Source organism: Hylobates moloch, unplaced genomic scaffold (assembly GCF_009828535.3).
Source record: "Hylobates moloch isolate HMO894 unplaced genomic scaffold, HMol_V3 SCAFFOLD_11, whole genome shotgun sequence".
NCBI lineage: Eukaryota > Metazoa > Chordata > Mammalia > Primates > Hylobatidae > Hylobates > Hylobates moloch.
Genome location: NW_026652286.1, coordinates 67095915 through 67108064, shown reverse-complemented (window position 1 = coordinate 67108064; position 12150 = coordinate 67095915). Strand labels below are relative to the sequence as shown.

Genomic DNA, 12150 nt, shown 5'->3' with positions numbered 1-12150 from the left:
GGCTGGGGTTATTATTATCATTGACCAAAGCAAGGGACTTTCCATTAATTTCTCGTTAATTTCTTGCTAATTTCTCACACGAGCTCGGCAAGAGAGGCTTTACTATTCCCAGAGAATCCGAGATTCAGAAAAAGCGAAGGAAACTGCATGAGGCCTCTTAGCTAGGAAGCGGCACCGTCGGAATGTGGACTCAGAAGTCTGGTCCCAAAGCCTACAGAATAGATCACTGTCCAGAACAGAAAAGTTAGAAGTGGAACCGGTGTGCAGGTGAGTGCAAGGCACCGTCGCTGGTTTCACGCAACCTTGTGCCTGTCGCGTCCTGCTCCCTGCTACACACACGCAACGTGATTGAATAAGTAAATACTGAGGATTCCCAACTTTCACGTTGTAAATTATTACTATTATTAAGCACATTGTAGTTTCCAAGCTCTTTTGTATTCACAAAATATCAAACTAATAACTAACTTTACAGATGAAATCAAATTCAGCAAATTTTAATTTGAAGAGCAAGTAGAAAAATTCAGGGTTTTATTTGGAGCATAAGGTTGCTTTGTCTTAGTTTGGTTTTGCAATCCTTAAAAAATGGATTATGTTATGGTGTTAATTTTATGGAAGTTGAATGTGCATTGTTTTATAGTATTAAATCGTTCTACAAGGCTTGCAACCAAATACAAGAGACCTCTTCTGTCTCCACTGTACCCCAGAGCCAAACACTTTTAATACCAAATCTTTATATTGCTGGTTTTTATGTTTTTCAATTTTAGATATCATGTTGATTTCCTACGATGAAAGACGAGATTTCTCTCTCTTTCATACTCCCTGTGTTACATATACTTATTGCTCCTTTATACTCCCATTATAGATAAACTGAAATTTTGGCTAGAGTAATATTTAATGTTTACATTACTATGACAATTGTATTAGGCTAGTCTTGCATTGCTATATACCTGAAACTGGGTAATTTATAAAGAAAAAAGGTTTAGTTGGCTCACAGTTCTTCAGGCTTTACAGGAAGCATGATGCTGGCATCTGCTTGGCTTCTGGTGAAGCCTCCGGAAACTTACAATCATGGTGGAAGGCGAAAGAGGAACAGGCGGCTCACATAGCAAAAGCAGGAGATCGCTCTCTCTTTCTCTTTCTCCCTGTAGAGAGACATCTATCTATATCTATATATATATATATGGAGAGAGGCAATTAAAAGGTTGTGTGGAAAGGTTGCGTTCCATTTTTATATCTCTGTATTTTTGCACTATTTTCTGAGAGATTTTTCTTAACATGAGTTTGAATTTCAAACTGCTCCCCAGTACCCACAGTGTTTCTCCAGGCAGTTCATGCACTCCTCATTCATTTAATACATATTTATTGAATGATGGCTTTGTGTCAGGAGCTATTATATGTGCTAAGGATGCAGCCATGAACAAAACATACAAAAATCCCTGCCCTTATGTAGTTGAGCTCACATTCTGCCTAAGATTTGATTTGAACAGAGTTGTTGACATGTGTGTATGTGTGTGTATAACTTTTACCTAACACGTTTGGAGTGAATTCATCGCCATTCTCACCCAGCTATGTTACTGCCAACATGCCTTGGCTTTTGCTAAGCCCTTCGCCTATCAGAAGTCCATATGGCTGAAATAATTTGATGGGTGAGTTATGGCAACTCACCATGAGTTCTGATAGCTGAATTATGGCAACTCACCTATCAGAAGTCCAAATGGCAGAAATAATTTCCAAAAAGTTATTCTAAATGACTTATATTCACTATATCCTTACCTAATATGGGTTTATATAATTCGAAAGCAAAAACACCTAGATTTCATTTCATTGACTTATGATGCTATTTTAACATTATGTTCTTAGTTTTTATCAAGAAGCAGTGGGAAAAAAGTCAAATAAGAAACATTTCTGAATTTTAAGTGAAACTATTTTTAAAGATGCTGTTCATTCTGTCAACTATCATTTGTTAGTTCTCACAGAATAAACTTCTTTAAGATTAGTTTCACCAATATCAGAAATGGTAAATCTATACCTAAAGATCTTACAGGCATTAAAAAGATAGGAAGATATTTTGAATAATTTGATGCTAGTAAATTTGACAATTTAGATAAAATAGAGAAATTACTTAAAAGCTTTCCAAAATAGACACAAGAAGAAATATAACTTTAATAGAAGTAGTTATAAAAATATAACTACTAAAAATATGGAATTTAAAATTAAAACACATTCCACAAAGAAAAAGCCTCACTGGTACATTCTTCCAAATATTTAAGAATGAAATAACACCAATTCTATCTAACCTCTTGCAGGAATTAAAAAAAAAAATGTTAACACTTCCCAACTCATCTTTATACCAAAATCTGAAAGAACATTACTAAAAGGGAAAATTATAGGTCAATGTCTCTCAAGAAGATCAATTCAGATATTAAATAAAATATTGCAAATGTAACCCAAATGTAGCATGTTAAAAAATGGATAATACATCACGATCAAGTTTTGATCATTGCAGGAATGCAAGGTTGTTTAAAATCAATACTGTTTAACTTACCACATTAAAAAAATAATAAAGGAAGAAATTAAACTGTTATTAGCTGTCAACATGGCTGTATACATAGAAAATTCAGGACAGGCGCTGTGGGTCACACCTGTAATCCAGCACTTTGGGAGGCTGAGGTGGGGGGATCACGAGGTCAAGGGATCGAGACCATCTGGCCAACATGGTGAAAACCCGTCTCTACTAAAAATACAAAAATTAGCTGGGTGTGGTGGCACGTGCCTGTAGTCCCAGCTACTCGGGAGGCTGAGGCAGGAGAATTGCTTGAACCCGGGAGGTAGAGGTTGCAGTGAGCCAAGATCGCATCACTGCACTCCATCCTGGCAACAGAGCGAGACTCCATCTCAAAAAAAAAAAAAAAAAAAAGAAAATTCAAATGAATGTACAGGTAAGCTATTGGAATTAATAAATTTATCAAGGCCATTGGACGCATGGTCAATAGAGAAACACAAATGTTACTTTTATATAGTAAAAAAAATTAAAAATGGAATGTAAAAGACAATAACATTTATAACAGCATTGAGAGCCAAAAAATACATTAAGAATAAATCTTTAAAAAGAGAGAACTCCAATAGAATACTCTAAAACATTATCAAGAAAAAGTAATACCTAAATAAATGCAGAAATCTATTACAGTATATTCAAGAACTATAACACTGAATATTACAGTGATGTTAATTTTCCTCAACTAGATCTAGAAATTTCATGTAATCCCAATATGAATCTCAGCAGGGTTGTTTAAAATAGATGTTGGCGAGGGGATTCTAAAATTAGAAAGTAAATGTAGCACTTTGGCAGGCTGAGGAGGGTGAATCACAAGGTCAAGAGTTTGAGACCAACCTGGTCAACATGGTGAAACCCCGTCTCTACTAAAAACACAAACATTAACTGGGTGTGGTGGTGCGTGCCTGTAATCCCACCTACTGGGGAGGCTGAGGCAGGAGAATGGCTTGAACCCAGGAGGCAGAGGTTGCAGTGAGCCAAGATTGTGCCACTGCACTCCAGCCTGGGTGAAAGAGCAAGACTCCGTCTCACAAAAAAGAAAAAAAAAAAAAAGGTAAATGTAGTGGGCCAAGACTGGTCAAAACAACCTTGAAAAATAAGAACGAAGTTGGAATATCTACACTACCACATAATAAGACTTATGATAAAGCCAAAATATGAAAACTGTGGTATTGGGGCAAAGATAGCTCAATGAAACAAAATAGAATCTAGAAACAGACCCAACTAAATATGATCACCAGATAAATGACAAAAGTGTCACTGCAATGTAATGTGTGTGTGTTTGTGTGTGTGTGTGTGTGTGAGGGGCTGTTCCTTTTAATAAGTGGTATTGATAAATTGGATATTAATATGGGAAAATGAACTTTGACTCCTACCGCATGTCAAATGCAAATATCAACTCAAAATAGCACTAAAGGTAAAACACAAAAGCTTCTAGAGTATAACAATGAAAAAACCTTCATGATGTCTACCTCATGTCTACCCTTTGGGGTAGACAAGTATTTTTTAAACAGGAAACCAAAAGCACTAATCAAAAGAAGGCAATAGATAAATTAGAGGTCATTAAAATTAAGATATTCTCAGGCCAGATGCTGTAGCTCATGCCTGTAATCCCAGCACTTTAGGAGGCCGGGGCAGGAGGATGGCTTGAGCCCAGGAGTCTGAGAGCAGCCTAGGGCAATATAGCAAGATTCTCTACAAAAACAAATACATGAATTAGTAGTCCTAGCTACTTGGGAGGCTGAGGCAGGGGAATTGCTTGAGCCGCAGAATTTGAGGCTGCACTGAGCTACGATCACACCACTGCACTCCAGCCTGGGCAACAGCACAAGACCCTGTCTCTATAAAGTAAATAAATAAATAAAATTAAGATATTCTCTTCATTAAAATCACCAGTAAGAGTGTGAAAAGGCAAGCCACAGACCGAGAGAGCATATATCCAAAAAAATAACTAGTATCCAGAATATATAAAGAACTTCTAAAAATAAGAAACATGTGCACACATCCCAGAAAGAAAATGGAGAAAGATGAAGCACTTCATGAAAGAGGAGATCCAAGTGGTCAGTCATCACACATAAAAACATTGCTTCACATCATTAGTCACCAGGAATATGCAAATTAAAACTACAATGAGCTATTACTACATGCCCACTAGAATGGCCATTAAAAAAAAAATGAAATGAAAATCAACAAACCTGGCAGTAACAAGAGCCATGGGCATGTGGAGCAATCGGAACGCTCATTTCCTGCTGCTAAGAGTGTAAATTGGTAGAACTACTTTGGAGAACTGTTCTGGCAGTTTTTACTAAAGTGGAATATAAGTATATCCTGTGGCTCAGCAGGCTTTGCTAGATATGCACTGAAATGTATAGTATGTACACCAAAACCACATACTAGAATGTTAATGGCAGCGCTATTCATAAAATCCCCAAACTGGAAACAATGTAAAATCCCCCCAAAAGTTAACAATATCATGTATATATAAATTATTACATATTCATATAACATAATACATCAATAAAAAGAACAAAACTCTGCTACATGCAGAAATGGAGAAATCTCATAGATGTAATGTTGAGTGAAATAAACCAAACGCAAAAATATACATAATAAGTTATTACATTTATGTAGACAAAACTAAACGATGGAAATAAAAGTTAGATTATAGTTACCTTTGAGGGAACACTGAGTGGAAGCACAAAGTAGCTGTCAGAGGTGCTAATTATGTTCTAGATCTTGAGCTGGGTGATAGTTACATAACCCTATTCACTTTGAAGAATTCGCCAAGATTTCTGAATTTTACTTTGTGTGTGCTATAGTTCTAAATATAAAATTATACAAAAATTAAGAATATTTTATTTAGAAAAAATGTCTAAAAATATTTTTACTCATAAAAATGTGGTTTATTTGATCAAATTAAAAAATATGCACAAAACAAACATAAAAAAAGGCTGTGCACTGTGGCTCGCACCTATAATCCCAGCACTTTTGGAGGCCAAGGCAGGAGGATCGCTTGAGGCCAGGACTTTAAAACCAGCCTGGTCAACATAGCAAGACTCTATCTCTATAAAAGAAAAATTAAAAAATTAGCTGGGTGTGGTGGCTTGCACTGTAGTCTTATCTGTGCAGGAGGCAGAGGCTGGAGGATCAGTTGAGTCCAGGAGTTCGAGGCTGCAGTGAGTCATGATCACACCACTGCACTCTAGCCTTGGTGACAGAGCAAGACCCTGTCTCAAAAAAAAAAAAAAAAAAAAAAGCAATTACTATCTTCCTCTTTTTTCTTCATTACCAAAAACCTTAAAGATAATCTATCAATTTTAATAACTATATTGACTTAGATGGTTTATTTCCTTCTTTCTCCTTCTAAATGACTTTTGATTTTTTTTCCAATTGTTACATGTGTGTCTTCAATTATATACCAATGCATATTCTCTTGAAAGAAGTTACTGACACAAATAAGTATAAAAGGTACTGTCTTAGGTATGAACTGTGGTTTCCATTTTTCTCTTTTTAGCTTTTTTTAGGTTCAGGGGTACATTTGCTATATAGGAAAATTACATGTTGCAGGAGTTTGGTGTACAAATTATTTCATCACCCAGGTAATAAGCATACTACTCAAAAGTTTTTCAATCCTTACCAAAAAAAACCTAAAAATGAACAACAAAAACAGAATGAAAAAAATCCAGGATGGTTGGCTTATCCTTTTAAAATTTCAATTACAGTCATGCGTTGCTTAATGATGGGGGTATGTTTTGAGAAATGTGTTGTTAGGCAATTTCATCGTTGTTCAAATATCAGAATGCACTTACACAAACCTAGGTGGCTAGGTGGCACAGCCTACTACACACTTAGGCTACTTGGTATAGCCTATTGCTCCTAGGCTACAAACCTGTAGAACATGTTACTATACTGCGTACTGTAGGCAGTTGTAACACAAGGGAAATATCTGTGTATCTTAAGAAATTTAAACATAAAGAAGGTACAGTAAAAATATGGTATAGTTGACTTTAAAAGGTACACCTGTAGAGTGTGTACTTCATGAATGGAGCTTGAAGGACTTGGTGTTGCTCTGAGTGAGTCAGTGAGTGAGTGGTGGGCAAATGTGACGGCCTAAGACATTACTGAACACTACTATAGACTTTATCAACACTGTTCACTTAGGCTGCACTAAATTTATGCAAACATATTTTTCTTTCTTCAATAATAAATTACCTTTAGCTTACTGTCCTTTTTTTACATTATAAACTTTTAATTTTTAAAAACATTTTAACTCTTGTAATAACACTTAGCTTAAAATGCAAACACCTTGTACAGCTATGCAAAAGTATTTTTTATAGCCTCATTCTATGAGCTTTTTTGTATTTTCAATACGCATTATTTATATATTTTTTACTTTTTAAACTTTTTTGTTAAAAACAAAGACATAAACACATACTTAGTCTAGGCCAACATAGGGTCATCATGATCACTGTCTTCCCCCTCCACATCTTGTCCTGCTGGGAGGTGTTCAGGGGCAATAACACTCATGGAGTTAGTCCTATGTCATCTCCTATGATAATAATGCCTTCTTCTGGAATACTCCCTGAAGGACCTGCCTGAAACTGTTTTATGGCTCACTTTTTTTAATAAATAGAAGAACACCCTAAAATAATGACAGGAAGTATATTATAGTAAATACATAAACCAGTAACATAGTTGTTTATTATCATTATCCAGTGTTATGCACTGTACATAGTTGTGTGTAAACATGACTGGCAGTGCAGTAGGTTTGTTTACATTTAGCATCACCTCGAACATGTGAGTAATGTGTTGTGCTATGACATTATGACAGCTACAACATCACTAGGTGATAGGAAATTTTAGCTCCATTACAATCTTATGAGATCATTGTCAGTATAGGCGGATACATCATTTACCCAAGCCTGACTGTAAATGGAAAAGACCAACATGACCACTAGATGGAGACAAAACCCAAGACTAAAGTTTTCTTATAAAAAGTTACATATTCATGTAAAAAATGAAGTCTTTATCAAAGAAATAAAAAGTTTTAATATATTACCAGAGTAAATAGGCTACTTCATATTACTTGTGTTTAATTCTATAGATCTAAAACAGGTCTCAAGAAATCATCTCAGTTTGTCTTATAGCACAAACGAATAAACAATGGGATGTTGAATGCTATCATTTTTCTTCGGAAAAGTAGATGCTAAAACCACTTTGGTATCCTCTTCTAGGTTCTAACAGTCCTGATTTAAATTAAAAGCCAACCAAATCCTTCTTATATAGTAACTAGCCATCTTTTCAAATTTCTTGAATCCTGCCAAATGGACTAATTATTTTAAAGCAATTATTTTGTTTCCCATTCTGTCATTTAATGGAGAAATTGGTCCTTCTGATTACAAACGTCGTATTATTTGGAATTTTAAAATTCCAGTGAATGGGTGAAATGTATTTTTTTAAATAACAGGCCCCCCTGAAGATATATCCCTAGAATTTGAGGATGAGGTCATCTTATGCTTGCCATGGAGAATAATAAAAGAATAAAATTAGTCATATCTGGATATCTATTTTTAAAAATCGACTTCATAAAAATATAACTTATGTACAAAAACCCTGCATTACTCTTTAAAACCCAGTGACTTTTGACAGTTGTGTACGCCTGCAAAATCATTACCACGATCAAGCTACGGCATATTTCCAACACCTCCAAAAGGTTCTCCCTGCCCTTTTGTAGTCCAACCTCTATCCCCGTGACCAAGAAACCACTGAACTGCTTTCTGCCTATAAATGAGTTCGTGTTTTTTCCAAGAAGATATTCAGTTGTTCCAGCACCATTTGTTTAAGAGAATGTCCCACTGAATTCCTTGGCACCTTTGTCAAAAATTAATTATCTATATCTGGATTTATTTCTAGACTCTATTCTGTTCTATGGATCCACATGTCCATCCACCAATACTACACTGTCTCAATACTGTTGTTTTATAGCTAGTCTTAAAATTAGGTTGTAAAAATCCTGATTTTAACGTTTTCTTTATCCTTTTTTTTTTTTTTGACACGGAGTCTCACTCTGTCGCCCAGGCTGGAGTGCAGTGGTGCGATCTTGGCTCACTGCAGCCTCCGCCTCCTGGGTTCAAGCAAAAGCAATTCTCCTGCCTCAGCCTCCCGAGCAGCTGGGACTACAGGGGTGTGCCACCATACTCAGCTAATTTTTTTGTATTTTTAGTAGAGACGGGGTTTCACCATGTTGGCCAGGATGGTCTTGATCTCTTGATCTCGTGATCTGCCCACCTTGGCCTCCCAAAATGTTGGATGGTGTGAGCCACCGTGTTTTCTTTTTAAATATTGCTTTGGCTCTTATGATTTTCAACTACTAGGATTTTTGCTTATCTATGTTCGTGTGCCATAAAATGCAATTCTCTCCTTATTGCATGAGTCCTCTTATATGAGGTGTCTAAAATAGTCATGCTTCTAGAAACAGAGAGTAGAATGGTGGCTGCCAGGATCTGGGGCGAGGGAAAACGGGAAGTAGTTATTCAATGAGTATGAAGTTTTAGTTATACGAGATGAATAATTTCTAGAGATCTGCTGTACAATCTAGAATCTCTGCAATTCTAGAGATCTACAAGCATGGTGCTTATAGATAAAAAAAAAATACTATGAACTAAAATTTTAAGAGGGCAGATCTCATGTTAAGTGTTCTTCACACAATAACAAGAAATTTGCACATAAGTATGGAATCTTACATGGAAGGGGAATAAAATTAATAGATTTAGTGGCCAAGCGTGGTGGCTCAAGTCTGTAATCCCAGCACTTTGGGAGGTCGAGACCAGCAGATTACTTGAGGCCAGGAGTTCGAGACCAGTCTGGCCAACATAGAGAAACCCAGTCTCTACTAAAAACATAAAAAATTAGCTGGGCATGGTAGCGCACGCCTGTAATCCCAACTACTTGGGAGGCTGAGGCATGAGAATCACTGGAACCTGGGAGGCAGAGGTTGCAGTGAGCCGAGATCATGCTAGTGCACTCTAGCCTGGACAACAGTGAGAGTCTATCTCAAAAAGAAAAAAAACAAAAATTAAAAAATAAATAAATTTAGTTATAGCCTTTGTACAACATATACTTTATATGCGGATAAATGGCAAGCATATTTAAAAGCAGATATAAGTAACCAAATTCAAAAAATACAAACTGCACCTTTAAAAGCAAATGCAGTTGCTTTTGCTCCTGATAGTAATTTTTATGTCCTCAAACCTTACTGTAAATAAACTACATAAAAATAATATTAAAGAAAATGGAGTTTTGGTTATTATGATAGACAGACTAACTGGTGGTATACAGATAATATTCAAAAACACCACAGGTAAAAAGCTGTGACATTTGAACATGAGCTTTCTGGGAACTTAAGAAGATACACTAAACATGCACCAAATGATGCATTCTTTAATCAACTTTACAAATACATATCAAATACTAGTGTGTGGTGAAGAGGAAAGGTGGTAGAATCAGATAGACAAACCTCCATCATGCGCACATGGTATGACAATGGGCAATCCGTGTAAGTTCTATAAGCCTTATTTCCTTTTGTACAATGATATCTATCTCAGAGGGTTGTTGTGAGGCTCACATGATATCACACACGTGAAGCACATACAGCATAGTTGGCCCACAGTGAGCACTCAGTTGTTAGCTATTAATATTGTCACAGAGGTTTGGTGTACCACATCTTATATATATAGGAACTTTCATAAAGAAGATCAGATGAGACTATTTCATTCATAAAAGATGACTGGAGGACATTGATAAACACATGTAGCTTTTTTTTTTAAACAATATGATTTCGATGTATTTCATATTGAAATTTATTTTTGAAGTATTAAAGAAATTGACAAAATAAATAACACCATATGATTTTTACATTTAAATAACAAACTAGCCTACGGCAAGATAGATATTATCCCTGATTTACATATGAGAAAACCGAGGGGTTTTTTGCCCAAAGTCACCCACAGGTGGCACTGAGGATTTGAACTCAGTTTGTCTCACTCAAAGTTTAATGCTCTGTGGAACCATCCTTCTGTGCCTCCAGGGAATAATTTCGGGCATGTAGATCTGTGCTTTCAATGGAGTAGCCATTAGACAAACACAGCTGAGAACCTGAAATGTGACTAAATTCAGATGTGCTGTAAAATACACCCTGTATTTTGAAGATTTACTGCAAAAAAATTAAAACATCTCAAAAAATTTTAAATATATATCTCATATTTTGGATGTGTTGTCCTGTATATATATAAAATTAATTTCACCTGCTTTTAATATGGCTCTTATGATTTTCAACTACTAGGATTTTTGCTTATCTATATTTGTGTGCCATAAAATGCAATTCTCTCCTTATTGCATGAATCTTCTTATATGAGATATCTAAAATAGTCATGCTAAAAACATAAAATTACATGTGGCCCACGTTTCTATGTGTTGGCACTGATTTAGATCATTTCCACTTAGGTTCTGAGAAGTAAAATTTTGGAGTTTCAAAGGGAAATTTCCAGGAATTTAAAACATCAATCAGCCACACTTAATCCTTCTTGGTTTACTCTCTTCTGAACTTAATAAAGATAGACCTTGAATATCCTTTAGAGAAAGCATTTCATACTGAACAAATTGAGTGGTCATCTAGTAATCCTACAGATGGACTGGAGCATCTTATGATGAACTAACTATAGCAAAGACATAATGATTTGGTGATCTTATTTTGTAGGCAGTTGCATAAATTCCTAGAGCCATTGCAGGTAGAGTGAAGATGGTATATGTGTTGATCAAGAATCAAAAGTTGATCCAGAGATTTAATTTTGGTATGGGACATAAATCTCAGTATAGTCTCTGGGCTTCTTTTGATCATGATTTTCCAGCATAGTGTTAGATAACATAATAGATGTCAAATAATACAAATAAATGTCTTCATATTGTAGTATAAAGACTCTAAATCCCACCACTGTGGTAGGCTGTGGGTTGGAAGGCTCCCTGGAAAAGCATATTTAAGATTCATAAAAGCAAAGGCAACTAGTTCCACTTTAGGCCTAAGAATTACGATATGAACCTTGAACATTCACAAAAATTACCTCTTCCTCAAGCATATGTTAATCAAAATTAAACCCTTAGTTATGAAAAACTCAGATTTTATTTTTTAATAAGTCTTTGTATAGACTTTCCAAGATTAGAGAAAATTCTGTTTGTAAACTGAGCTATTTAGCCTGCCTAAACTGGAAAGTAGAAGTAATCCTTTCAAAGCACAATTAGTGACTGCCTTCTGTGCACAGAGCAGTCTAGTAAATGCTCTGGAAAGTATAAAGGAAGCAGACAATACAAATTCTGCCCTTAGGGGTGGGATTTGTCTTATATGTAGAGTTTGCTGTCTAGCATCAGTGAGTGTTGAGGTCTGAAAACAAGGGAGTAGACATATCTCAGGTCCTTATTGGAAACAAGACTTCTTTGGCTCCATACTTAAATGGAAAGTTTACATGGAATCATGGGTACAATCCATTCTCAAGTGAGAAAGGAGCCATCAGCTCTGTGACTTTCAGGCTAAGCAGCCTCATTCA

At 35.8% G+C, this 12150-nt stretch overlaps 1 protein-coding gene across 2 annotated transcripts in view; it reads left to right on the top strand.

Moving 5' to 3' along the window:
- Positions 1–12150, top strand: part of MRE11 (MRE11 homolog, double strand break repair nuclease) — a 353252-nt gene that overhangs the window by 250962 nt on the left and 90140 nt on the right. The window contains exon 1 of one of the 2 annotated variants that reach the window (XM_058446190.1): positions 21–267. The exons of the other annotated variant lie outside the window; for it this stretch is intronic. The gene's annotated coding sequence lies outside the window, so the exon portion shown is untranslated. Of the gene's footprint in view, positions 1–20; positions 268–12150 lie in introns of those variants that run through there. 2 annotated transcript variants of the gene reach the window in all.